This window comes from Zootoca vivipara, chromosome 17 (assembly GCF_963506605.1).
Source record: "Zootoca vivipara chromosome 17, rZooViv1.1, whole genome shotgun sequence".
Lineage (NCBI taxonomy): Eukaryota > Metazoa > Chordata > Lepidosauria > Squamata > Lacertidae > Zootoca > Zootoca vivipara.
The window spans coordinates 6279880-6307808 of NC_083292.1; the positions used below are offsets into that span (position 1 = coordinate 6279880).

At 45.7% G+C, this 27929-nt stretch overlaps 1 protein-coding gene across 1 annotated transcript in view; it reads left to right on the forward strand.

The window, feature by feature from the left end:
* The window catches only part of LOC118075944 (transmembrane protein 132C), a 273846-nt gene that overhangs the window by 65332 nt on the left and 180585 nt on the right, over positions 1-27929 (forward strand). The gene's annotated exons all lie outside the window — the stretch shown is intronic.

Here is a 27929-nt window from a genome sequence, read left to right on the forward strand (position 1 = left end):
ACTTGGCAGTGCAATCCTGGTGGGGTGCCATCGCGGGTGCCCTCCCCACCTGCGCTGGGCACTACGCCCCCGCAGGCGGTGCACCACGCCCCCAGGACGCATGCCACACACCCCGGACATGCACCAGCCACGCGCCCACCTGCTCTCCACCCCCCCCCCGGTGCTGGAGCATGATAATAGATGATATGTTCCACACACATGCAGAATGCATGCAACACACACACACACACACACACACACACACACACACACACACAGCATACACAGACCCTAAAGGGTCACAATACAGTCGTCCCTCCATTTATGACCACAATTCATTCCGGGGAGCTGGTCGCTCCCCAAGCAGGTCGTAAATGGAGAGGGGCTTCTGAGTGTGCATGAAGCTCCGATAGAGCGCTCCGATAGATCTGTGTCCTGCATCTTCTAACGTTCAGCTTCATTGAATGCCCCCAACTTCAAGAATTATGAGAGAGAGAGAAAACTTTATCCTTATCAATTTTCTCAAATACAGAGAAATCATGGCAACTCTATAAGTGTGGAGAAAGGTGGCAAACCTGTGTTGCCACTTTACTACTATATATTGCTTGCAGGGATCCAATTTTCAAAATGTTTCTACAGAAAGATGGAAGGTGAGAGAAGCCACCCCATCCCCCAAATTCCTCAGCAAAGGTTGAAAAGGGATTCAGAGTGTTCTAGCCTATCCTTCCCCTGGTATACTAGCTATTTATATACAGGTATATTCATGTCGGTGTTTGAGGGCCAGCTTTCCATCCTTTAAGTCCTCACTAGCAGTCTGTGTACAGACAACAGTTGACTTTTGCATCTGTTGGCCTGCCAGGTTCCTCTTGTCTTCTCTTCTGGAGAAGCAAAGATCAAGGGGTCCTCAAACATCCCAAGGGCTGTCTTGTGGAGGAAGATTTCTTCTCTGTTATTCTGCCAGGCAGGAAAAAGAAGCAGTGGGCAGAGATTGCAGGGAAGCAGATTTTAGCTAACCATTAAAAGAGAGGTGCTAAGCGGAAGAGCTGTTGCGATGTGGTAATGATAACTGGTTTTGATGGCCTGGAAAACAGGGGTATTAAGCTGATGGAGAATGCCAACTTCACCTCTTGTTTAGCCCCTCCCTCTGACTGGTCAAAATCCCTGATGTGGCTTTGGCGCCCCCTCCCCCACTGTTTGCTCCTGTCAGGAGTTTGTGCAGGAGCCGGGCCCTGGGACCAGCAGGGCTTTGCAGGACTGGGATCCTCTTCGGCTTGTTCTGGAGAGGCAGGGCGTGGCCGCACAGGTGAGGCCACTTGGTATTCGCTGCACCTGGTGGCAAGAGCCGGCAGGGGATATAAGGCCAGCATTTCCCCTCAGCTCTTTGCCACAGCAATGCACTCTCTGCCTCGCTGTGTGTCTCCTTACCTTTTGACCGTGACTTTGTGCTTTGACCCTCGGACTGTGACTTTGTGCTTAGACCTTTGGATTGTGATTTTGTGCTTCAATCTTCGGACTGTGACTTTGTGCTTCGACCCTTGAACTGTGATTTCTTCCCTTGTGCTTCTTGACCCTTGGACCTCAGCTCTCCGGACATTCGTCCTGACGCTCCTTGCTGGGACTTTGCTTGTAAGCAGCCCGGACCGTGACAGCTCCTTCTTTATTTTCCTCATCCTCTTGCTTCTGCGGCTGCCAAACCATCCCAAAACAATCATGGAGGAGCACACACCTTGCACATAGAAGTTTCAATCCCTGACCTCTCTAGTTAGGGTTGGGATTGTTCACTGGCTAAAGCTCTAGAGTGCCATTGCCAGTCAGTATGGATAATCCTGAGTTAAATGTTAATGTGACCCTTATTTCTTATGACCATAAGTGTGTGTGTGTGTGTGTGTGTGTGTGTGTGTGTGAACAAAGAGTGTTTTTGATGAGAAGCTTTTTTAAAACAAACAAACAAACAAAACTTCTTTTTGTTGGGTGGGGAGGGGAGAAGAGATAAACTGAAGCTCAGTCCACCAGTGTGGAGGGTGGGAAGGTCACAAAAAAAGGATGAAGCTTGTGCCATGGGTGTAGGTAGAACATCCAAGGATGAACCACCAATCCTTTCTCCTCCTTCTCAGATGCTTCAGTCACCCAAGCCACCACCTGTCTTTGTACTTCCAGGGAAATGAGCAAGAAAAGGAAACTCAGGGGGTGGGGGCAAATTGGGGGCAAGGAGAGAGAGAGAAACACTGATAAATCACCAGGAAACTGTAATCACTAGGAGAGTATTTGGGATCATTATCCAACGGCCTTTCAACAGAAATGAACTAGGCAATGACAAGTGTGGCTTCCTCTAATTATTTCCCCCACACTCGATTCTCTCACCCTCCCACCGCCACCCTTTCAAGTATCAAATAAACAATTTCTCTTCTTTCAATTTAGAGCTGTCCATCTCTGGGCATGGCTTCTGAGCATCCCTGTCAAGTTTATTAGTGGGGGGGGATCCACCCAAGGGAACCTCCTCTTCCTCCTCCCCCCTTTCTGACTTACTTTTAAAACGTGGTTGCTTACGTACAAGGAAAACACCCTCCAAAATGGCAGGAACGTTCATCAGAATGCAGGGAGGGCACAATTCGGGCCCACACCGCCAACTTCAGCAGGGATGGGAAACCAGGAGTGGGCTGCCCTATTTGCATATGGCTTCAGTATTGTCTCTCAGTCCTCGTTTCTCCATGCTAAACACACATACAGTGGTGCCTCGCAAGACGAATTTAATTCATTCCGCGAGTCAATTCGTTTTGTGAAAAATTCGTCTTGCGAATCGTGATTTCCCATAGGAATGCATTGAAATTTCTTTTTTTGGCCATAGGAACGCATTAATTAAATTTCAATGCATTCCTATGGGAAACCGCGATTCGCAGGACAAATTTTTCACAAAACAAATTCGTCTTGCGAGTCACCAGCAGATCGCAAGACGCATTCGTCTTGTGAAAAATTCGTCTTGCAGGGCATTCGTCTTGTGAGGTACCACTGTATTCATTTAACCTTTCCTGAGAGCCCTGGCCTCTGTTCCTATGTTTTCACACCTATAAGGCACCCCATGACCTTTCAGGTATCATTCACATCTTGCAAAAAGTGCTGCAACTCTGTTGAAATCTGGACTCTTGATGTATACTGTGGTTGACATTTGAGCCATGTTTTTGTGGTGCACAAGAGAATGTGAATTAGCCCTTGGAATGAATTTGAACAGCAGCCAATCAAGACTTCTTCACGATCGCCAGACCCATATACATATATATATATATATATATATATATATATATATATATATATAATCTCTGCCCTGCATTCCCTGATATCCACCCCCTTCATATTCTGATGGGCAACATCTGCGGTAAGCAATATCTAGGTCAGCCAACTACACGTCTGACCAGATGTTAGGTAACATATTGCTTCCTCTCTTTGGAGTGAAAAAGTTGCAGAGGCCTAAAGGATGCTAGGAGCTCTTTTGGGAGGCAGCCAAATGAGACAGAGGATCGGGAAGCTGCTGAAATAAAGTGCTCTTTGGGCCATGGCACCAAGTGAGCCCAAGAGGAACTGCCACTCCTGGTATAGCTGCAGGCTTCGGCCAAAGAGGTGGTGGAGGAAATTTCACCTCTCTTGTGGCTGGGATCTTCTGAAATGCAATGCTTTTAAAAAAGGTGGGGGGATTGATATTACACTTGGAGGGTTCGTCCAAGATATTCCATTTCATACATGGGGGAGTCAAGGGGGTCTTCCTTGAATCTCAACTGCGCTTCTCCTTTTCATACCAAGTGGGCTGCAGGAGTACTTCAACATGGAACCTGCGAATGGCACACTGCCTAGTTGTGAGGTGGGGAAATCATAGAATTGTAGAGTTGGAAGGGACCCCAAGGGTCATCTAATCCAACCCCCTGCAATGCAGGAATCTCCGCTAACACATCCGTGACTGATGATCATCGAACCTGTTTAAAAACCTCTAATGAAAGAGACTCCACAACCTCCCGAGGGAGACTGTTCCAGTGTCAAACGGCTCTTACTATCAGAAAGTTATTCCTGAATCTCCTTTCTTGTAACTTGAAGCCATTGGTTAGAGTTCTGCCCTCCAGAGCAGGAGAAAACAAGCTTACGCCATCTTCTGTGTGACAGCCCTTCAGATATTTGAAGATGGCTATCATAGTTTCCTCTTTTCCAGGCTAAACCTTTACAGTTCCTTCAGACGCTCCTCAAAAGACTTAATTTCCAGACCCTTGGTCATCTTGGTTGCCCTCCTCTGCACACATTCCAGCTTGTCAAAATCCTTCTTAAATTGTGGTGCCCAGAATTGGACACAGTATTCCAAGTGTGGTCTGGCCAAGGCAAGGATACAGTGTCCTTAACAAACTACAGCTCCCAAAATTCTTTGGAAAAGCCATGTCTGTTTAAAGTGAAATGACAGGGCTTTAAATGTATGGTGTGAATGTGACCACAACCCTAATGTTAATTCAACCAGCTTTCATAGATGGGGTGGGGCATCACCTTGATCATTGCCTCAGGCAACAAAACATCTTGGACAGGCCCTGCTTACTGATGGTAAGAAGATCTTGGTCTGATCAGGGCCTGGATGGGAGACAACATGGGGACAATTGAGCTCTATGGTGGAAGCAAGGTGTGAATATAGCAACAGCAATGGTTGTTGTTGTTTAGTCGTGTCCGACTCTTCGTGATCCCATGGACCATAGCACACCAGGCACTCCTGTCTTGCACTGCCTCCCGCAGTTTGGTCAAACTCATGTTCGTAGCTTCAAGAACACTGTCCAACCATCTCGTCCTCTGTCGTCCCCTTCTCCTAGTGCCCTCAATCTTTCCCAACAGCAATGGTAACAACAACAAAAACCTGAGCTTTGGGCAACTCCCTGTTCCTGAGCACTTAGGGTAGCAATTTGCCCTATTCTACCAATCTTGCTGCCGTGAGCTGGCCTTGAATATGCCTCCGCTCCCGTCTTAACAGTCTTCATTAACCTAGCCTGGCTTCTTGAGGCTGCAAAATGTGATTTCCAAGAGGAGTGTATTAAGGAAAGTGCTGGGAACAAAGCAGCAGGATATTTATTCAGCTCTTCCATCCTTAATGGGCTAATGCAATGTTTGCTTTTTCTGTGCCCTGTTAGGAGGGAAAAAAGACAGTAAAAAATAAATAGGAATAAATAAATAAAAAGCTTGTGTCAAAAACATTAGGGCTAATCAAGAGAACTGTTGAGGAGGCACTGTTAGAGATGTTGGTAGCTCCCTCTTGTTCAGAGTGCTCTTATTTATTTGCTAGGAAAAGCCTAGTGGGGTGTGTAAGAATACAGAGGAGTGGGGAAGAGATGAATTGGTTTTAAGCAGGGAGGGTACCAGAGGTAGTCATGGCTAGGCCACCTGGCAACACCCATCACAGCCTTGCAGCTGCCCTTCCTGAGCAACGACAGGTGTGAGAAATTGAAGCAGTTACTCCTTTTGGCAATAGCTTCCTGGCAGGGGTGTTACTGCCATTTACCTGCGGATGGAAGGGGACAGTGAGGGCAGGCTCAGGGTTGGGTGGGCATACCGGTGGAAGCACTGGATAAGCTCTGCTGGTGCCACCACTCCTGCAAAGAGGCACCCCAGCCTCTGGGCAATTGTGCAGATTAGGCCCAGAGGGAGATGGGTAAGCAAATGAGCTATAGAGCTTTGGAAGCAAGGTAGCTTGGCCACCCACACTCTCCCCAAAAAACCCTTCCCCTTCCCCTGACAGGTGGACTTGAACCTGATTGACAGGTGGACTTGAACTGCAAAGAATGATCCTGCTGAAATCAGGTCTTGCAGTCATCTTCTTTACCTGCCCCACATCTCATGCAATATGGCATCAGGTGCAGGGTAGACGAGCAGGGCTTGGGGAAAATGACATCTCAGGCTCATTCAGGTTCCCCATGCCTAGTCTACACTAACTGGCAGCAGCTGACCAGGATTTTCACAATACAGTGGTACCTCGCAAGACGAATGCCCTGCAAGATGAATTTTTCGCAAGACGAATGCATCTTGCGATCTGATGGTGACTCGCAAGACAAATTCGTTTTGCAAAAAATTCATCTTGCAAATCGCGGTTTCCCATAGGAATGCATTGAAATTTAATTAATGTGTTCCTATGGGCAAAAAAAGAAATTTCAATGCATTCCTATGGGAAACCGCAATTTGCAAGACGAATTTTTCGCGAGACGAATTGACTCGCAAATTTTTCGCAAAATGAATTGACTCGCAGAATGAATTAAATTCGTCTTGCGAGGCATCACTGTGCCTGGATATACCCGGGGTTTAACCTGGCACTGTCATGCAGGAGAGCTTTTGCCCTGTAGGTGTTTCTAAACCACAACTCCTATTGAGCAAATGTAGCCAGTGAACAGGGATTAAAGGAGTTATAGTTCAGCAACATCTGGCGGACCAAAGGTCCTCCACATCTGACCTACGTGCAAAACCAATACACTGTCCCTGAGCTGTGGCCCTGAAAGGGGAGTTCCATAGTCAAGACACCACCCAAAAGGCTCTGTCTGTGGCATCCAGTAGCCAGCCCCCTTGTCTCAGTTGTGGGAGGGGGCACCCACATGCACGTCCCTGGTGATTGCTTGAATACCCAGGCAGGATTGTATTTACATTATAAATGATCATGATGTTGGTGGTAGTTCAGACTCAGAATTCTTGAGCTATAACTATCAGCCTCTCAAATTGGCTAGAATAACAAAACCTTTGGATTGGACAAGGCCTCATAGAAATAATAGAAGCTTGACCTTTTGCCCTTGACTAGTCAACAGAGCAGTACTTTCACCCCACTGTATAACCTCTTTTTTATATTAAAAACTAATCAGCAAAATGCCACACACATTTAAAATGTGACCTTGCATTTCTGAAGCATATGTGTTTGAATCTGAAACTTTAGTCCTCTCGAAAGAAAGAAAAAACCCAACCTCTTTGAACTTTCCTTTATTTGCTCTGTTCCACAGATGTGGTTAAATTGCTCCATTCTCTTCTCCTCCATTACACAAACTCTGAGCCAGATCTCAATCCAAGCCTGGAAACATATTGGTTTAATCTTGATATTGATTAAGCGAGGGTTGGGTGTTTGGGCTTTTTATTTTATTTTAAGAAAAGTGTTTCAAGATGCTTACATAGGCAATGTCAGAAATGGCTGGAAAATAATGTGGGGAAGTGTGTGTGTGTGTGTGTGTAAGGATCTGAGCACATTTTTTTAAAAAAGGTTAGATGGTTGAATTTTAAGCAGCCTTGCCCGTTAGCTCACCATTGTAAGACCTGGCATGGTCAGGTTTCTGTGGCTAAAAGACAGGCTTGGTGTTGTCACAGAAGGGCTTGTTGGCAGTCTTGACCCCTGCCCTGCAGATTTCTGGACCATTTTCAGCTTTGCAAAGCAAAAGCAAGCCTCTAGCCCAAGGATAGCCAACATTTTGCTCTCCATATGTTTTGAACTCCAGTTCCCATCAGCCCTAGCCAGCATGGCCAGTGGCCAGGAATGATGGGAGTTGTAGGTTATAAGATCTGGAGTGCACAAGGTATTTTGTTTGAAGAAATAAGGGAAGCCATGTGTCAGAGGGTCGTCGTGGCTACTCTAGAGTAACTCAGCTTGAGTCCAGTTTGTCTTTAATGACTTTTATTGTGCATGGTATTTACAGTGCAGAGATAGCTTAAAACATGACCTCTCAGTCCGAACCAGAATCCGGCAATGGCGTACGTCTGTTCCTACGCCAGCAAAGTAGCGGGGCATCCCAAAACGCCTCCCCCTTGACCTGCATCACGGTGCTCTCCTTAACTCTTGCGCCGGAAGGAGCGATGCCCTCTCAGCCTCCTCCTGGTCAAAGCGGTGGAATGGCTCTCCGGCATCCTGGAGCCCTTGCCTACATCTCTCCTCCCCTGAGCTTTCCCATCGTTCCGCACACTGGCTGCTCTCTCCCTCCGAGTCTCTCCCTTCCCCCCTGGCTGCTTCAGACCCACTGCTGCTCCCTGTGCTTGGCGAGGTGGATGTTAGGATGATGGGGGCTGGCTCCCTGTAGGGAGTCACCCTTACACCATGTTAGAAGGCTTCACTTAATTGCTCAATGAGAAGCGAACAGGAAGGTTTTTTTTTACACTGAGTCAGACCATTGGTCCACCTAGTCCAGTATTGTCTACCACTGAGCCTCTGGGGCTTGCCAATCGTAAAGTAAGCAGTTCGAATCCCCATGACAGGGTGAGCTCCCCTTGCTCTGTCTCAGCTCCTGCCAACCTAGCAGTTTGAAAGCCTACCACGAGTAGATAAATAGGTACTGCTGCGGTGGGAAGGTAAACGGCATTTCCATGCGCCCTGGCTTCCGTCATGGTGTCCTGTTGTGCCAGAAGCAGTTTAATCATGCTAGCCACATGACCCAGAAAGCTGTCTGCAGACAAACACTGGCTCCCTTGGCCTGAATGTGGAATTCGGCCCCATAATCGAATTGCACTGGACTTAACCATCCAGGGGTCGTTTACCTTTGCTTCAGCCTTTACTCTGACTGGCAGTGGCTTTCTGAGAGGAGCTCTTTGCAGTTCTTCCTGGAGACACCAGAGACTGAGCCAGTGGAGGTTGGTGCCCATTGGGACTGGCAGGTCAGAAGGCTGATCAACAGATGGTGGAGCCACAGCCAATAATAGACAGAACCAACTACTTCTAGTTGACCTCCTTCCTGGTGAGTTCTGTAAAGGCAACAGTGAGATGAAGGAGGAGGAAAATAAAGTAATCTGACAGCTAGTGCTACTCCCTAGACTAGCCGTAAGGAAGCTGGCAGGTGGGGGCTGGCTGAGGGTAATAATAATAATAATAATAATAATAATAATAATAATAATAAATAAATAAATAAATAATACCCCGCCCATCTGGCCGGGTTCCCCCCAGCCACTCTGGGCGGCTTCCAACAAAATATCAAAATACAGAATTCCATCAAAGATTAAAAGCTTCCCTAAACAGGGCTGCCTTAAGATGCCTTCTAAAGGTCTGGTAATTGTTCTCTTTGACCTCTGGTGGGAGGGCATTCCACAGGGTGGGTGCCACTACCGAGAAGGCCCTCTGCCTGGGTCTCTGTAACTTGGCTTCTCGTAGCGAGGGAACCACCAGAAGGCCCTCGGTGCTGGACCTCAGTGTCTGGGCAGAATGATGGGGGTGGAGACGCTCCTTCAGGTATACTGGACCGAGGCCGTTTAGAGCTTTAAAGGTCAGCACCAACACTTTGAATTGTGCTCGGAAACATACTGGGAGCCAATGTAGGTCTTTCAGGACCGGTGTTATGTGGTCTCGGCGGCTGCTCCCAGTCACCAGTCTAGCTGCCAGGTAGACAGGCTAATTGACCAGCCTCCACTGGTTTGAATCTGGGACCTTTTGCATGCTAAGCAGATGTTCCACCACAGATGCCCTGCCACTGAGCTGTGGTCAAGTCCTGCCTACCATTGTTCTGGCCATCGAATACAGAGGCATATAAATTGTAATAATCTAGAGCAGGCAAACACAAACACTCACACCCGCAGTAGTGTGTTCCAGGACAGCCAGAACCAGTATGATCAAAGCCAAAACCACTGTCATTGATGAAAACCACAGATGAATGGTTTTTCAGAAATTCACCACATACTCTGATTGGCGTAGATATCCAAGAAGAGATGCTAGAACAGAATTAAATGGAGAATGCCTCTCTGCTGTTTGAATTCTCTTGTGTTGATGGTTTGTGTGTTTGAATGTTCATGCCTGTGATTTCCTGGGGATTTGAGGCTTGTTTGGGGTAAATTTTGATATGGAAACCTGAACAGTTAGATGGGGTGGGATTGGGGGGGGGCAGGCATAAAAACTGCAAGGGACACTCAAGCAGCTCCCCCTGGTGGCCCATTGTCAAAGTGCAGACAGTTCCTGGCTCTGAGGGGAGTCGACTGCTTACTTGCCAACATTAAAATCGCAAGAGTGAGGCTTCAACAGCAATTTCATCTATTGGCAAAGATGAGGCAGTATGTAGACAAGCTTATATTCACCCACAGAACCTGGGCAGGAAGATCCAGTAATGGAGTTCAGTAGCTTAAGTAAAGGTGGGTAAAGATAAAGGACCCCTGGGCAAAATAAAAAAATTCCTTCAGTAGCACCTTAAAGACCAACTAAGTTTATATTTTGGTATGAGCTTTCGTGTGCATGCACACTTCTTCAGATGTGTGTATCTGAAGAAGTGTGCATGCACACGAAAGCTCATACCAAAATATAAACTTAGTCGGTCTTTAAGGTGCTACTGAAGGAATTTTTTTATTTTGCTTCGACTCAAACCAACACGGCTACCTACCTGTAACTAGACCCCTGGGCAGTTTATGTCCACCAAAGGCGACTATGGGGTGTGGTGCTCATCTTGCTTTCAGGCCAAGGGAGCCGGTGTTTGTCCACAGACTGCTTTCTGGGCCATGTGGCCTGCATGACTAAACCGCTTCTGGTGCAACGAGACATGGTGACGGAAACCAGAGGGCACGAAAACGCCATTTACCTTCCTGCCACAGCGGTACCTATTTATCTACTTGCACTTTGGCATGCTTTCGAACTGCTAGGTTGGCAGGAGTTGGGACAGAGCAATGGGAGCTCACCCCGTTGCGGGGATTTGAACTGCCGACCTTCTGATCGGCAAGCCCAAGAGGCTCAGTGGATTAAACCACAGTGCCACCCTTGTTCCTAGTAGCTTAAGTGGGAGTAAGTTGGGACTTCCTCCAAATGAGAACAGTTGATTGCAGTGATGAGGGAGCCTATGGCTTTCTTGACCTTGTTGGACCCCCAACTCCCATCAGCTCCAGCCAGCATGATTAAAGAAAAGCCATGCTGGATCAAACCAAAGGTCCATCTAGTCCAGCACCCATTTCTCATAGAGGACAACCAGATGCCTCAATGGGAAGCCACCCAGGCATTCAGTCCCTGAGCTTTTTGGTTTCCCACATCTGGTTTACACTGATTTGACTGTGGCTTTGTAGAGCTCCAGACAGGGATATTTATATCAGTCTACCTGGTGATGCGAGAGATTGGAACAGGGATCTTCTGCACGCAAAACATACTCTCATGGAAGATAAGACTACCAATGAGCTACAATGGCTCATAGCTGCCAAGTCTCCCGTATTCCCTGGGAAATCCCCGTTTTTCCAGCTGTTCCTAGCTGAAAAAACGGATTTTTTTGTTTTCCCCCCGGTTTATTCTGGCGCTGCCGCCATTTTGGAACTGGGTGGAGCATGCTCAGAAGCAACTTTTGATGCTGCTCTGCCCAGTTCCAAAATGGCTGCAGTGCGACTTCTGGCGCGGTGGCCATTTTGGAACTGGGCAAAGCAGCATCAAAAGTCACTTCTGAGCATGCTCCGCCCAGTTCCAAAATGGCGGCAGTGCTACTTCCAGTCTGCTGCTTCCGCCCGGTCCCTTATTTCTCCAACAGCAACTTGGCAGGTATGCAATGGCTATGCTTTGCCCCCACAGTCGGTGGTAGTAATGCTTCTGAATACCAGCTGCTGGGAACCACAGGAGGACAGAGAGCTCTTGTGCTTGAGTCATGCTTTCAGGGTTCCCATAGGCATCTGGTTGGCCAATGTGAGAACAGGATACTGGATTAGATGGGCCACAAGCCTGTTCCCGCAAGCTTATCCTATGTTATTATGCCCTGTCACCGAGCTGTATCTCTCTGGAGGGAGAAGATCCTTCTTCAAAGGGCTTTCATGAACCATCAAGGCACTCTGGAAGCACCGTGTGTGGCAGTTCCTTTCGTAATCTCCCAAATGGTTAAAAAAAAGCGAAGCTGAAAGATTGCCTGAGCCAGTGTTTCCCTTTACCTGCATTGCTGCAGCCACAGTAAATGGGAACAGACGCTTTAGCTCTGAGCATCTCTGCTTTCAATTCAGCCTGAGCAGGCATGCTATGAAATGAGATCACCGTTGGCGGGAACAATGGGAAGGGAGAAACGTTCTACAAAGGATCATGTTTGAAAACACTAAATAAATGACTACCTTCTGTTCAGTAATCAGAAAAAGAAGGCCCGGCCCACTTTGGGCATATCTTGGGATTTTTTTTATTTTTTTATTTTGCTAAGTTCCAAGAAAGAAAATTAGGTCATTCCACATCTAAGGCCATTGTTTGCATTGAAATTGTGCTTAGGTTTCGCCCAGATCTGATGTTCTTGGTATTCCAGATTGAACCCCCTGTGATGGTGGCTGTGGTGTGAAGTTCCACGACTCCGTCTCTGGCAGTGGTGCTTGGTGCCCATTGAGGCTTCTGGGGCAGAATTGGGAGCCCCAATAACAGGTGGAGCTGGAGCCAATGACAAGCAGAGCCAACTTGTTCCAGATTTGTCCCCGCTCCCCATCCTCCTTCTCCTTGCTGAGTTCTACAAGAGTAAGATTAAGTAGGAAGAGGAAGCTGGCACCCCCAGCACTGGCTGTTAAGTACAGAGGCAAAACTGAGGTTGACCACTTGCCCTAACAAGCCAGCCTCCACTGCAGTAGGACTCTTCAATCTGACAACCTCTTTTAAAACAAACAAGTAGACCAGTGGGTGGAGCCAAGCTTCTTTTTTGGTGCTCCAGAAGGGAGGATTGGACAACAAGAGAAGATTCCAACTAAACGTTAGGAAGAACTTTCTGATGGTAAGAGCTGCTCAACAGTGGATGGGCTCTCCTTCATTGTGGGTTTTTCTGTCAGGGATTCTTTTGCTGTAATTCATGCATCAACAGTAGTATAATAATAGTAAGGTCCGTTAGGTCCAGCCGCGGATGACTCTGGGGTTGCTGTGCTCATCTCACTTTATTAGCTGAGGGAGCCGGCGTTTGTTTGCAGACAGCTTCCGGGTCATGTGGCCAGCATGACTAAGCCACTTCTGGCGAACCAGAGCAGCACACGGAAATGCCATTTACCTTCCCACCTATTTATCTGCTTGCACTTTGACGTTCTTTCGAACTGCTAGGTTGGCAGGAGCAGGGACCAAGCAACAGGAGCTCACCCCATCGTGGGGATTCGAACCGCTGACCTTCTGATCGGCAAGCTCTAGGCTCTGTTTTAGACCACAGTGCCACCCGCATCCCTATAATAGTAATTAGCTAAGATCAAGTGTAAATGCTTTGTGTGTGTAAATGTTTCAGGTCCAACATCTTGGCCATTAAGATGTGGCTCTTAAGAGGTGTGGAAAGGCCATAGTTCAGTGGTAGAACAAACATCTGTTCTGTATTCAGAAGACCTCTGGTTCAATCCCTAGTATCTCCAGGTGGGGCTGGGAAGATCCCCTGCCTGAAAACCTGGAAAGCCCCTGCTAGTCAGTGTAGATCGGGGTGGCCAATTCCCAAGAGACTGCGATCTTCTCACAGAGTTAAAAACTGGCAGTGATCTAACCCCTTTTGGGGGGTTTAGGTCAAAGTTGTTGAGTTTTTCTTAGGAAGGAAAGCCCTGTTTTTTGGGGTGCAGGGCAAAATGTTGAGCTTTTTTAGGAGAGCCAAAGTTGTCGAGCTTCTTTGGGGAGCCAACAATCTACCTGTTGGATGTGCCTGGTGTAGATGGTATGGAGCTAAATGACCCAAAGGTCAGACTTGGTATATGGAAGCTTCCTATGTATTTCCCTGTGTGTTGCAAAATTGGAAGGGTTACTCCATTCCCATCCTCATAATAGTTCAACAACAACAATCTTTATTACGGTCCATAGACCCATCAATTCGTTACCAAGCGATACACAGCTGGGACACCCCGCCCTCAAACCACTCAGACATCTTACTCAAATTCGGAATAGGAAACATTAGTTCTTGTGACCACCGATAAAAACTTTGCCACTGCTAGTGTTCTGGCATTTGACCGGTCTTCCAATAGGAACCTGATATAGAAATCCTCTGATTTTCCTGGGAGCAAGGCTAGCAGGGGTGAAATCACTTCAGCCCTAGCTTGCTCAAACTTCCCACAGTGCAGCACAATGTGTTTTATAGAATCTACATCATGGGTGCACGAGCACAGTCTTTCCTGGTAGGGTACTCCTCTCATCCTGCCCTCCAGCACTGCAGAGGGGAATACATTCAGTCTTGCTTTTGTGAACAGCCTTCGGTAGTTTGGCACTGTCAAGTTTTGAATATAGGCTGCTGGCTTAAAGACATGCCCATATTGTACTCCTACTGCCAATGGACTGCAGATCGCAAGTGATTGATGTCGTAGATCACTGTGTGAATTATCCCAAAGTCTTTGCTTTAAGGTCTTTAGGGCACCTTCATATCCCAGGCAATAGAGTTGGGTGGGTGACAGACCTAAAGCAGTGGCTTTTCTCGCCATGGTTTTCTGCCATTGGCTGATGTATTCCTCATTGTTCAGGTATTTATACAGTCCCTCCCCAAGTTCAAATGCTACAATCTTGAGCCAATGTTTTAGTGCAGCCCACCATGCCTTTGTTGAAATTGGGCTTTCACCCGTTTCTAGCAGGAGTATGGAATTTCGCACACAATTGGGCACCTGAAGCAAGGATCGAATAAATTGTGCTTGGAAGCCATCTAGCTTAGGCAGGTCCCCATTCTGCCAGACATTTGCTGCATACAGGATTTGGGGGACAGTTTTTGCATTGAATACTTTTAGAGCTGCCGGTACATACTTGCCGCCCTTTGTATGGAAGAATCGGAGTATGGCTAGTTTTGTAATCTCCGCCTTTTGAAGGGAGGTTTGCCAGTGGTACTTCCATGATCTTGTATGGTGGAATGTTAGTCCTAAATAGCTGAAATGTTTAATCTGTTCAAGTTCATGGCCATCCAGCGACCAGTTTAACCGGGAAAAGCTTCTTTCAAATACTAAGATTTTTGATTTTTCATAATTTATTGTTAAGCCATTTCCAAGACAATATTCAGAAAATTTCATCAACAGGTGTTTCAAACCCGGTCTGGTGCGTGAAATTATGGCCGCGTCATCAGCATAAAGCAGCAAGGGGGTCCTTCTTATACCTATTTTTGGAAGGTGACCATCTGCGTCCATTAGGCACTCTTCTAGATCATTTAGGAATAAGCAAAACAATGTTGGGGCCAGGACACAACCCTGTCGAACCCCCCTACTCATTTCGATATTATTTGATAGCTGTCCCTGCTGACCGCATCGGACCTGCAGTTTGGTTCCGTTATATAGGGCTTTTATAAGAAAGAGGAGACGCTTGTCCTGTATTATCTGATCTAACTTGGTCCACAAATGGGATCTGGGGACAGAATCGAATGCTGACTTCAGATCCATAAATGCCACAAAGAGCTTGCCCTGAAGCGGCCTGGTATATTTTTCGGCTAGGAAAGACAGCATTAGGCAGTGGTCTGTGGTTGAGTGATTCTCTCGATAGGCTGCCTGGGCTTCAGATAGGATGTTATATTCATTAAGAAAAGTTGTCAGTTTATTACTTAGGAAGCAGGCATACAACAATGAAACAATGAAATAAGGTCAGGTTTGCTTAAAAATGAGGACCAAGTGAAATTCCCCTCATTCCTTCTAGGGAAGGATCTCTGTCCCCTTGATCACTTCTGTGGCCCCTTAATTTCCCCCCTCCAGTTTTGCAGTATTGTTTTTGAGGTGGAGCAATTAGACTAGTGCAAAGTATTTAAGACGTGGGCACACCATCAATTTGTACTAAGGAATTATGATTCTGGAAAAGAGGTTAGGGGGCAGATGCAAGAGGCCCCTTGACTTGACCTGCCGTGAGGGTCAACAGGGCACCAAGTTCTAGAAAAGCAACTTATTTCATTGAGCTGCAGGTTAGCAATTCCCATATCTGATAGATCCAGACAGATTATTATTATTTTTAAGCATTGGACAGGATGCAAAACAACCTTCAGCCTTTCCTTTCTTAGGCTGTGATGAAGTGCAATGTTAAGCAGCAGAGGAGGGGGAAACAGTTCTGAAGAATCTATCCTCTCCCCCCATCCCCTAACCTGGTTTTAATTATTCCCTTTTTATGAGCTCAGTTCCAAAGTCAGACATCAATTGGGAGGCCCCCTCTTCTGAAGTTTTCCCGTTCTGCTGGGTGCTTGGAAGAAAGAGGGCGGGTGGGGGGGGGGGAGAAATGACTCTTCTGTATGTTAATCAGGAGCTGGTAATGGAAACCAGCCCAGAGATGTTGACTTAGTCTGGTTCTTTGCCAAGAGAAAGGTGAAAGTTCAGGCATCAGCTCAGGTTGCCAAGGCTCGTTCTAAGGGGTGGATCAGGGGTGGCAGAGTCTGGGAGGTGGGGGGGGGGGAATGCCTGTTAATAGTTTCTCATTAAGAGCTGCTGTGTTATGTTTCAACTACAATTCTTTTGGGTTTCAACTACAAAACATATTATTATTATTATTATTATTATTATTATTATTATTATTATTATTAAATGTGATACCAAAGAGAATGACAGGTTTAGCAGTAAATAAAAGGACTGCAATGAATAATTGGCAGAATTGGCACTGGGAGGCACAAACGGCCATTGAACAGCATCCCAGATACTTGGTCCTGTGGGTGCAACTTGTGGCTTTGATGCTCAGCCACAAACATGGTGCCACAGGGAGTTGGCCGCAGGCTGGGGCACACAGGCCGACTGCTGCAGATTTTACTCCAGGGTACGCTGCCCCAACATTTGTAAATATTGGAATGTAATCTATGAAGACCCAGGTGGCGCTCTGGTTAAACCACTGAGCCTAGGGCTTGCTGATCAGAAGGTCGGCGGTTCGAATCCCTGTGACGGGGTGAGCTCCTGTTGCTTGGTCCCAGCTCCTGCCAACCTAGCAGTTCGAAAGCACGTCAAAATGCAAGTAGATAAATAGGAACCGCTACAGCGGGAAGGTAAACGGCGTTTCCATGTGCTGCTCTGGTTTGCCAGAAGCGGCTTTGTCATGCTGGCCACATGACCTGGAAGCTATACGCCGGCTCCCTCGGCCAATAATGTGAGATGAGCGCGCAACCCCAGAGTCGGTCACGACTGGACCTAATGGTCAGGGGTCCCTTTACCTTTACCTAATCTATGAAGAACTTTAAAAACTGTTAAAATATACATTTAGGGAAAAAAACAGAAATATTTTTGTTAAACATAATACCAGAAGACATTAAAACAACAAAAAAAGGACACTGCTAATGTATGGGAGAGTTGCAGCAAGAGTCTTAGTGGCTAGAAATTGGAAAAGTAAACGTTTACCCAGCATAACAGATTGGCAGATTTTAATGTTAGAGTACCTATAGTTGGTGAAAACAACAGGAAGAATAAGAGAATAAATGAGACAAAAGACACAGAAGGAATAGAGGATGTTTAAAGAATATTTAACGAATAATGGTATATCTGAAACCCAAATAGCAGATCTAGGCTGAACCTGGTACAAATAATAAGAAATGAAAAGGCAAGCAGATAGTTATAATTGTGCGATAAAATAATGAAAACACAAATTACAGAGAGAATAATTGGAAGCATTGTTTTTATGGTTGTATTTTGTTTTTTGCATCTTTTTTTCTTTCTTTAATTTTTGCGTGTATCTTTTTTCTTTATCTTGCTTTTGTATTTTAAAGTATTAAAACAATAAAGAATTTATTATTATTATTTTAAAAGATTTTTACTCCAGGGTAAATGGATTCTTTCCCACCTTCACTACAGTCTAGAATGTGAATTGTCTTTGCTGCTGGAAACTCCCTGCTTAGGGATTTTATGCCTCAAGAGTGCTTTGTTAGCGGGGGAGCTCTGTTTTCATGGCTACTGATTTTAAGGCAGTGTTTGCATCTGGCAAAACGGTGCCATTGTGGCATAGCACTGAGCCACAGAGCTTTAGTTCAGTGGTGTGGTGTCCTGAGGGGGTGTGTGTCAAAGTGTCAGGATCTCCTACTCTCGAGTAGGACCCTGGTAGAGACACATGCCCGGCTGGCATGTTCTCTCCCTCCTGGTAGATCATTCGGGAGCTTCACAAGCTTTCTCCAGCCCCAACATCACACCGACTGATGCCTTGGAGACATCAGCACACTTATGGATCCGCAGAGTTTGCGCAATTGCGTAGCAGAACTCAATAGCACAGCATTTGGCTAATCTACTTTTATTTACATATAAACACGCACAGAGCACTGCAAGATGGCTCCCTCTCCCTCTAACATCAGACAGCAAAGAGAAAAAAACAAAGGGCAACAGTCCCACTTCAGGAACACAGGAACACAAACATCCTGTCTTCGTCACGTCCCACTCTGTGGAATGTAAACACAAATACAGTCATGTGATAGACAACAATCCCACGAATGCAAACACAGGGAATGAATCTCCAACACAAAGATCCAATACTATTTCAGTAGAGGGTCCCGGTTTCCAGCGTCCTAGAGCTGCTCAATGAGTATGAAGCAGGAAGTGTTTAGCCCAGGGGTTCCCAAATTAAGGCCCGGGGGCCAGATGCGGCCCAATCACCTTCTAAATCCAGCCCGTGGACAGTCCGGGAATCAGCATGTTTTTACATGAGTAGAATGTGTACTTTTATTTAAAATGCATCTCTGGGTGCATTCTAGAAGATACTAGAATGTTCCAAGCCATTTGCCCATATATGTGCACAAAAAATATGTGCTCTACCTGAAAGTCAACAAATGGAGATCTGTATTGATTGTTGAAATGCATCCCTAATTATCGTTATTGTATAATTAGAAGAATATTGTATAATCTTAGAAAGTTGTATATTCTTAGAAGGGGTGTGGCACTGCATCCTGGCTTATGTGACTCTCAAAAGGGGATGAGAAAAAAATGTGAAGGAGAATATCTATCAATGGCTAGCCCAAACTGCTAAATAGGACCACTATCTTAAAGGCATGGGTGGGGTGGGGATGAACAGCAGGCAGAGTGTTGGCTTCCATGCTCCATAGGTTTGCATTTTCTGTGATGCAGGATGTTGGATTTAGGGTGCATCCTTTGTTCTAAAAAAAGATGGCGTTCCTATTTAGGAGATCTGAGTTTTTATAAGGCTGGATTGTGCCTAGTCCAGGGATCAGCAAACCATTTCAGCAGGGGGGCAGTTCACTGCCCCTCAGACCTTGTAGGGGGGGGGCAGACTATATTTTGGAGGCGGGGAAATGAACAAATTCCTATGCCCCACAAATAACCCAGAGATGCATTTTAAATAAAAGGACATATTCTGCTCATGTAAAAAGATGCTGATTCCCGGACCGTCCGTGGGTTTGATTTAGAATGCGATTGGGCCAGATCCGGGGCCCGGGCCTTAGTTTGCCTACCCATGGCCTAGGAGTCAGTCCCCTTAAGCTAGCTGGAGCTCTGATACAGTAGCCTTATTATGACACCCACAACTCTAAGTTAGTAGCTGCAGTACCTCCTTCTGGCCAGCAGCATTGGTGACACCCAAGTGCAGTGGACAGTGCAACAGCAGCAGCAGCTCCCTCTTGTGGCCAGCTGCAAAAAATGCCACAGAAAAGGAGGGCACAAAAGCCTGGTTTCCAATTCTCTGCCTGGAGATCTTTGAAGACGTGGAGCTTTTTGCTGGAAGCAACTTCAAGTATAGCCGGTGTTGGTATTTCCATGATGGCAATGGCAGGGTCATGGTCCTTGCTTCTGATTAAAATGGGTTCTATTTTTATACTGCCTCTGAGCTATTAATTCAGCAGAGCAATCCATTAATGGTGGTGGCCCTAATTGAAAGGGGGAGAAAAATGCATTGCCATTAAGGAAAGAAAGGGGGGGAATGTCATCGGATCCAGGATTTGCCTCCCCCCTCTCTCCTCCCCCTCTTTAATTAGCTGGCCTAACACAAAGAAAAAAATGCAATAAAAGAGCAGCCTGACAGGGGAAACCTCAGAACAATGCAGCCCTAATTAGGAAACGTCTGCATTATTTCTCTCCCCCACCCATCCCTATATCATAAAGGCATGACCTATTTTATTTGTATTAACTTGATGTAGCATATAAAGGAGACATAAACAGCAGTGGCGCTGAGCATCACTCTGATGGAGCTTCCCCTGCTCTCAACCTGCAGGTCTCCTTAATCACAGGTGACAAGCTATTGTCCTACAACCATGCAAGGCTGGTGCTCGCTCAGAGGGATACATTTTCCTGTGGGTGGATCTCTCATTGATTCTGGAGCAGTGGTGGCCGGTGATTGTTGGAACTGGTAGGGTGGGCGGTAGGAAGGCCAGCTGGAGGTGGAGTCAGTGAGAGGCAGAGCCAAATAATTCCACTTTCATCCCCATCCTCCTCCCTTCTGAGTTCTACAAGGACAACATGGAGACTAAGGAGGAGGAAGAAGCTGGCAGCTGGAGCTAACCCTAGGAGTGGTTGTAGGTAAGAAGGCAGGCAGGTGGGGGCTAGGTGAGAAGGTTGGTGGGGCAGTATGTCATGTACCCTGGTGGGCCAGCCTCCACTGCCTTTATATTTGCAATACGTCCTGGGTGGCAGTGGCTCTAGGCTTCCTTATTGTCACCTTTGTAGAATCATAGAGTTGGAAGAGACCACAAGGGCCATCCAGTCCAAGCCCCTGCCAAACAGGAATTACCATTAGTTGGCCCTGTCTGCCACTGGCTCTGGTGCTGGCTGCGGTTGGGCCCCCTGCCTTCCACCCCACAAGTCCCAATGTGCACCAGCCTCCACTGGGTTCTCCTTGGCATAAAGTGGCTTCTTTTGTGCATAAGCCCACCTTTAAGAGAGGAGTTTGGTGGAAGAGAAGCAGAAACGGATGAGTCCAAGGGTGGCTGATGTCTGTGCCACTGGCCACAGCAATCAGAAAGTGAAGGGCCTGCCTCTCAATGTTAGGATATGTGCTTTGCATGCAGAAGGTCCTGGGTTCAATTCTTGACATCACCAGTTAAAAGGCATATGAGATTGAAAGGCTGGGAAAGAGCTTTGCTAATGCAATGGAGAAGTCAGTATTGGTCTAGGTGGACTAATGGCTCTAGTCCTTTCAACGAAGATGCCAGGGATTGGACCCGGAGTCTTCTAAAGACAAAGCATGTCATCTGTCACTGGGATGCAGACCCATCACTTTCTTATTGTCAGCGCCTGCTTGCCTTGAGCACCTCAACTCCTGTTTTCCTCCCATGTTTCAATAAGAGAAACGTCTGGTCTACCAATGAGCTATGATTCTTCCCATAGGTAGTTTTTTGCAGGGGTAGTGAATCTGTAGCCCCCCCCCCCCCGATGCTGTTGGAGCCCAGCTCTCATCATCCTAGTTGGGCTTATGGGAATTGGAGTGCAGCAACATCTAGAGCAGTAGTCTTCAACCTTTTCAGACCTGGAACCCACTTTTAAACCAAACATGTAATTGAAGACCCATTTTTTAACCTGTTACCATATATTTGCATTGTGTTAGTGCTGCTTTTTCAATCCACCTTGGATCAGGTCATGACCCACTAGTGGAGACCAGTGATCTAGAGGGTCACAGAGCTTCTCAGTTCAAGCTCTGGAGTCCCTTGGAGCAATCTACTCATTCAATGTGATTCTGTTGTTCAGACGCACGAGATCCTATTGCAGTGAAGCTTTGGTCGTACCAGTGTTGACCCTCAAAAGAATTATGAAGGACGTGTGGAAATTTAAGTGTTGAGAGTGGAGGGTTGTTTTCTGTTCATTCTTCTTAAATGCCCTTTAATGTCTAATGGTGGGAGGAGGCTGGACTGACCATTACCATCTTAGAAAAGTATCATGGATTGATTTAATGTTCCATGACAGGCCGCTGACTCTGATTTATGCATTGCAAGGAGAATTTGGCCTTTTACTCCAGATATCCATTTATTTATTCTTACTCTGGATATACTCGTGCCCTTTCATCCCACTAGCCTGTCTTTCTCTTCACCTCCTGGCTAATTCTCACAAACGATGTGTAAGCTGGCTCTAGACCTTGTGGGATTCTTGTGATTGAAACCTGTGAACGTCTCCTATCCTGCCGGTCGATGACCTTACAGAGGCTGCCTCCTGATGGAGGATGCCGTAAAGGTTGGTGAAGGTTATGTTGAAAGCAAACAAAGAAATAAAGCACATTGACTCTTACAGGGCTGACCTGACCGCTTGACTGATCTTGGTGAAATTAATGGACACATTTAAATGTGTTAAAACAGATGGGAAGTTTGAGGCATCTGAATTAGGTCCTTCACACATATACACACACCTATTGACTGTCCAGGGTCTGTCCTTTTTTGAAATGGATCTGTATTTGATAGGACTGAGCAAAAAGTGTGTGTTGTGTGTGTGTCTATTTGCAGGGATTCCAAGGGTGCAGGAAGTAAAGCTCACAGACACTCCCCAGTCTCCTCACTGCTGCTGTATGCATAATCATAAATGTCACAGTACATCCCTGATATGCAGTGATTCATCTCTGTAATATATGAAATCTGATTTCGACTTTGTCAGATGAGACCTCTTATTTCCGCTGGTACAAATGCCCATGGAATCCTGGGCATGATCTGGGGAAATTCAGCCTGGAGCAAAGGTCAGCCAGTGGCAGGAAGCATGAAGCAAATAACACAGCACTGGTTCAAGGTAGCTGGTCAAACTTGGGCATTTCAGGACCCAGGAGAGCTCTCCAAAACAGCAGGAGTTTTCCCCCGATAAACTGCAAAACTCTGTTGAGTCCTTATATCTATAAGATGATGAGTACCAAAACTTTACCCTCCTACTGAGGTTGCGTAGAATTTAAAGGTACCATTTGAATGCCCTTTCTTTTGCCATCTCCAACAGGACAGGTAATAATAATAATAATAATAATAATAATAATAATAATAATAATAATAATAATAATATTGTGCTATTGTGTTCATTCTTGTGTTGCCACCCTCCAAATCTCTCATGGAGGAGGCATGTCAGATGATGATTACAGGGTCTGTTCATATGGAGAGAGGTGGTCCTTAAGGTACTGCAGTCCTGAGCTGCTTAAGGTTTTATAGGTCAAAACCAGCACTTTGAATTGGGCCAGGAAACTAATCGGCAGCCAGTGTAGTCGGGCCAGAATTGGCATTATATGCTCAAACCGTCTTGCCCTGGTGAGCAACCTGGCCGCTTAATTTCGCACCAGCTGAAGTTTCTGAACCATCTTCAGAGGCAGCCCTGTATATAAAACATTGTAGTAATCTAACCAAGGGGTTACCCTAGCATAGACAACAAACATTAGGCTACCCCTGTCTAGAGAGGGATGCAGCTGGGCCACTGCCGTGTTTCTCCTAAAATAAGCCATACCCCGAAAAGAAGCCACTTAAAAATAATAAAAAAGACATCCCCTGAAAATAAGCCAGCGTCTGTTTTTTTAAAAGGGAAAATAAATATAAGACGGTGTCTTATTTTTGGAGAAACACGGTAGCCAAAACTGGTGGAAGTCACTCTGTGCCACTGAGGCTACCTGAGCCTTAAGCAACAGTAATGGATCCAGAAGTAGCCCCAAAATATGTACCCATTCCTTCAGAGGGAGTGTAACCCCATCAGGAGCAGGCAACTTCCCATCTGTCTGGTCTAGGAAACTTGGATCAATGTCTTAGCTAAAGCCTAGCCATGTTTGTTATACTCTGCCATAATTTGCCTGCTTCCAGTTTGCCTGCTTGGGACACTATACTGGATTCACCAATAAACCATGACCTCCAGCCATGGTAACAGTTTGAGTTCTAAGTCCTTGGGGGAGATAAGGACACCACCACTGAAGAAAAGCTCCGATCATCAGAAATGTCACAAGGTTGGGTTACAATGAGACCTTTCAAATTCTTTGCAAACATGGTGTGGCATTCAATGCTACTCCTACTCAGAGCAGACTTATTGAAAGTAATGGGCACAACTAACTTAGAATCTTAGAATCATAGAATCATAGAGTTGGAAGAGACCACAAGGGCCATCCAGTTCAACCCCCTGCCAAGCAGGAAACACCATCAAAGCATTCTTGACATATGCCTGTCAAGCCTCTGCTTAAAGACCTCCAAAGAAGGAGACTCCACCACACTCCTTGGTAGCAAATTCCACTGCCGAACAGCTCCCACTGTCAGGAAGTTCTTCCTAATGTTTAGGTGGAATCTTCTTTCTTGTAGTTTGAATCCATTGCTCCGTGTCCGCTTCTCTGGAGCAGCAGAAAACAATCTTTCTCCCTCCTCCATATGGCATCCTTTCATATATTTGAACATGGCTATCATATCACCTACCATATCAACTTAGCTGAATTAACTTGATCAGGTCTACTCAGTAGGAATTAACTGACGGCTACCCATTGGAACTTGCAAGTGGACTACATTTCAGAATGTCGTCATATCTCTGTAGGGCACATTTAATCCCACCTTCCCGCACCCCCCAACAAAACTATTTTGGTCACTGCATTTGGGTTACCTTTGTGTAGAGCTTATTTCCGCACAAAGGGCTCACGTGGCTTTGTCCACAGATTTCCAGCGTTTGATCTGTGTCGGTAAAGGCTCCCGAAACATTGACGGATGGTGAAGCATCCCTGCAGGGGAGGGTGAAAATAGAAAATCCCCTTTATTACAGGGGTTGCAATTTTCGCTTCACGGCAGCGGGCCGGTAATAAGCACCCATCCAAGATATATTAGAGTCTAGCCCAGAGGAATTTAATAAAAAGGTCTTCAGGATGCTTAGACTTCATGGCTCTGTCTGGGCCCTGCTTGATATCTCATCCGTGACCTCTGTGCAATCAGGGTTAAGTAAGGATCATGCTGTGCCTAAGCCTTTAAATGAAAAGGTCTGATTAACTGTCAAGAATATCTACCGTCAGGAACCTTTGGCTTTTTATGGGCCTACCCTGTGTGGTAAACCATGACAACTGCAGCATCTCCCTGGGCCTCTGACACAGGGAGAAACACAGGTAAACTTAGTGATATGAACCTTGAGCTACAAGGTAAAGGTAAATGCATTGGCAACATGATTAAAATAGCTACAGAACAAATTTTAAGCTAATGATGGCTTACCTTACAATCAAAATTTTTGATCACTTTCCTAATATGAAGGACCATCTTGGGGGGGGGGGGAATCCTGACTTTGTTTTTCAAAATGAGAAGTATGTGGCTGAAATTGGTTCTGTTATTCTGGAGTAAGAAAAAAGATTTGGCGACTTCCAAAAAATTGAATTAATTGCAGAGTACATGTCATTTCCATTCAAATCTGATTTGGACATTAAAAAATTGCTGTCACTATCAGTACAAATTACTGTGCCTCTGACACAGGGAGAGCTATAGAGGTCTTTGTGTTTCCATTGGAATCTGATGGCTAGAACTTTGGGTTTTTAAATTGGAGGTGGACATGGATTCAGCAGGTGTAGAAGTAACTGTGCATTGTTTTGAATCCTATCCTTAGGGGTGTGGTGTTGTTGCTTTTGTGAGAGTGGTGGTGTCATACAGGTGCTGGGTTCAGGATTCAAATTCCTGAGGATGTAGGCTTTACCATTCAGTTTTTTAAAAAATAAAATAAAATAAATAACCATAATCCTTATGTTTGTGACGAAATGCTAGAAATTGTGGGGGCGTTGTTTACTCAAATCCCAGAAGCCAAGAGAGGTTGCTGATTAAGGTGTCCAGTGGTTCCTGGGGACAGGTGTGTGAATTTCAGCATCCCGCAGCTCCCTATGTCTAGCAAAAGCAAAATATATACTGTATTCTAATTTTTTAAAAAAAATGTATTTATTAAATATTTTCTCAAACAGCAAAACATACAAAAATACAAAACACACTAAGAAAATTACAAAACATTAAAAAGAAAAAAACAAGAATACAAAGAAAGAAAAAATACAAAAATGCAAAAACAAAAATTCTAACTATAACCCTTATTTCCAATCTATTGACTTTCTCATTCCACCTCCTTCTGCGATTCTTTACATATCCTCCGTAGTAAACTCTAAATCTTGTATAAATTCTAATTATTACTTTAACTATACCTTAATTCTTTAATCTTTTATATCTTATCCTTTTATATTCTATCTAGATCTTACTTCTTAATTAAATTGTCCTTAACTTCTATCAACACTTACTTCACACCATTGTATTATCTACAACCTCTATTTTATCTCCCTCACTTCCACTAATTCTAATCTATTATACGTTTATTCTTTAAATAAATTTTAAATTTCTTCCGATCTTCTTCCGCTGCTACTTCACTCCGATCCCGGAGTCTCCCGGTCAGCTCAGACAGTTCCATAAATTCTATCAACTTCTTCTGCCATTCATCCACTGTTGTGTATTCTATTCTTGTTCAATTGCTATTACTATTTCCTATTGCATTTTCTGGCTCTTAATGGCAGTTTGCTCATTTGGAAGGAGCAAATCCTGCCACCTATCTCTCCAACATGAATTAAATATGAAGGTCCATCACCTTAAATTAACATTCTGGAGTGGTGGTACTCATTGCTATTTTCCTATCCCTGCCTCATCAGAAGAAAGTACGTACCTCCCTTTATTGCTTTTCACTTGCTGGCATCCCACCTAGTTCCATGTTTGTACAAAGGCAGATGAGTGCTGATGCGTTTGCGCTGCAGTGCCTTGGTAGAATATTGATGAATCTGCCAGTCTTTTCAATGGTGGTGGAATTGAGAATTTGCGACCTGTAAATCATAGAATTAAGTTTTTTAGCGGGTTATTAAACAGCTAAAATTTTCTCTTTAAAAAGAATGCAAAAAAACGAGCAAAGCTAAGCCCCTGAGATGTCAAGATCCACATCTCAGTGATAGAGCACCTACTTTGCAAGCAGAAGGCCCCAGGTTCAATCCTTGGCATCTCCAGGTAGAACCGGGGGGGGGGGACTCTCTTCCGGAAACCCTGGAGAGCCACTGCCAGTCAGTGTAGACAATACTGTGAGCAAAATGGACCAATGAAACGACAGCTCCCTATGTTCTGTCACTGCCATCTGTGTGGTGTGCTGGGAAGGTGAGAAGGAGGGATGAGGTGGCAGCAAGGTGGGCAAGGTTCAAACACACCAGCAGGAGTGCCGCATTGGCTTTGCCGGTGTGTTTGCACTATGCCGCCCTTTGCTTCTTCCCCTCTTCCTCCTGGTATGTCACTGTGACAATGGGGATTGGGGGGGGGCGGGCAGAGAAGCAGTGCCACCCTGGCCCAACCACTACAAGTGAGATCCTTGTAGCTCTCTGTGCCTCTGCAAGTTCCCAGCATTGCTAGTCTCTAATAGCAACCATGCTCCAAAATGCAAGACTATGATGAATCCAGTTCATTTCAGCTCAATAATATTTTGCCTGAAGGTAGATTTGGGTCAGAATAAAAGATTCAGGACAGACAACAGAAAGAGGTTTCACATGGGGCATAGCTAAACGATGGAATTTGCTCCTGCTAAATGTAGCAATGGCCACCAACTTGAACAGCTTTAAAAGAGGATTAGACTAATTAATGGAGTAGGAGGTTTTTAATGGCTATCTGCCATGATGGCTATGTTTTACCTATGCTATTGGGGGCAGCGTGTTTCCGAATACCATTTGGTGGTGATCACAAGTGAGGAGAATGCTGTTATGTTCAGGTCTTGCTTGCAGGCTTCCCATAGGCATCTGGTTGGCTGCTGTGAAAACAAGATGCTGGGCTAGATAGACCTTTGATCTGATCCAGCAGGGCCCTTCTTATGTTCAGACAAAGGAAAGTTATTTATCACATTGGGGATTTTTAAATCAAATCTGCTGCCACAGGATATAGTGATAACCCCTGGCTTTGATCGTTGAAATGGGAGATTGGATGAATTCAGGAAGGAAGAGGTACGTTCAAGGAGGGTACAGAGCACAGTATGGTCTGGAGAGAGAACCCGTTGCCTCAAGAGAGTCCAGGGGGCCAGATAGAGGTCTGCACTTGGCCCCTGGGCATGATGTTCCCTACTCCTGATACTTCTCCACTCCTGAGACACTGATTGATAAAACTTAATTTACAGCCATAACTGCATCTGGTCTGGAGAAATCCCAGATCCCAAACTGAATTGGGCTAATCTGGGATTTGTCCAGAGTTGGTTGAGGCAGCCCTGGGTTGCACTGGACGGGGTCAGAGCCACCCAGAGTGCTCTGGATCTGTCAA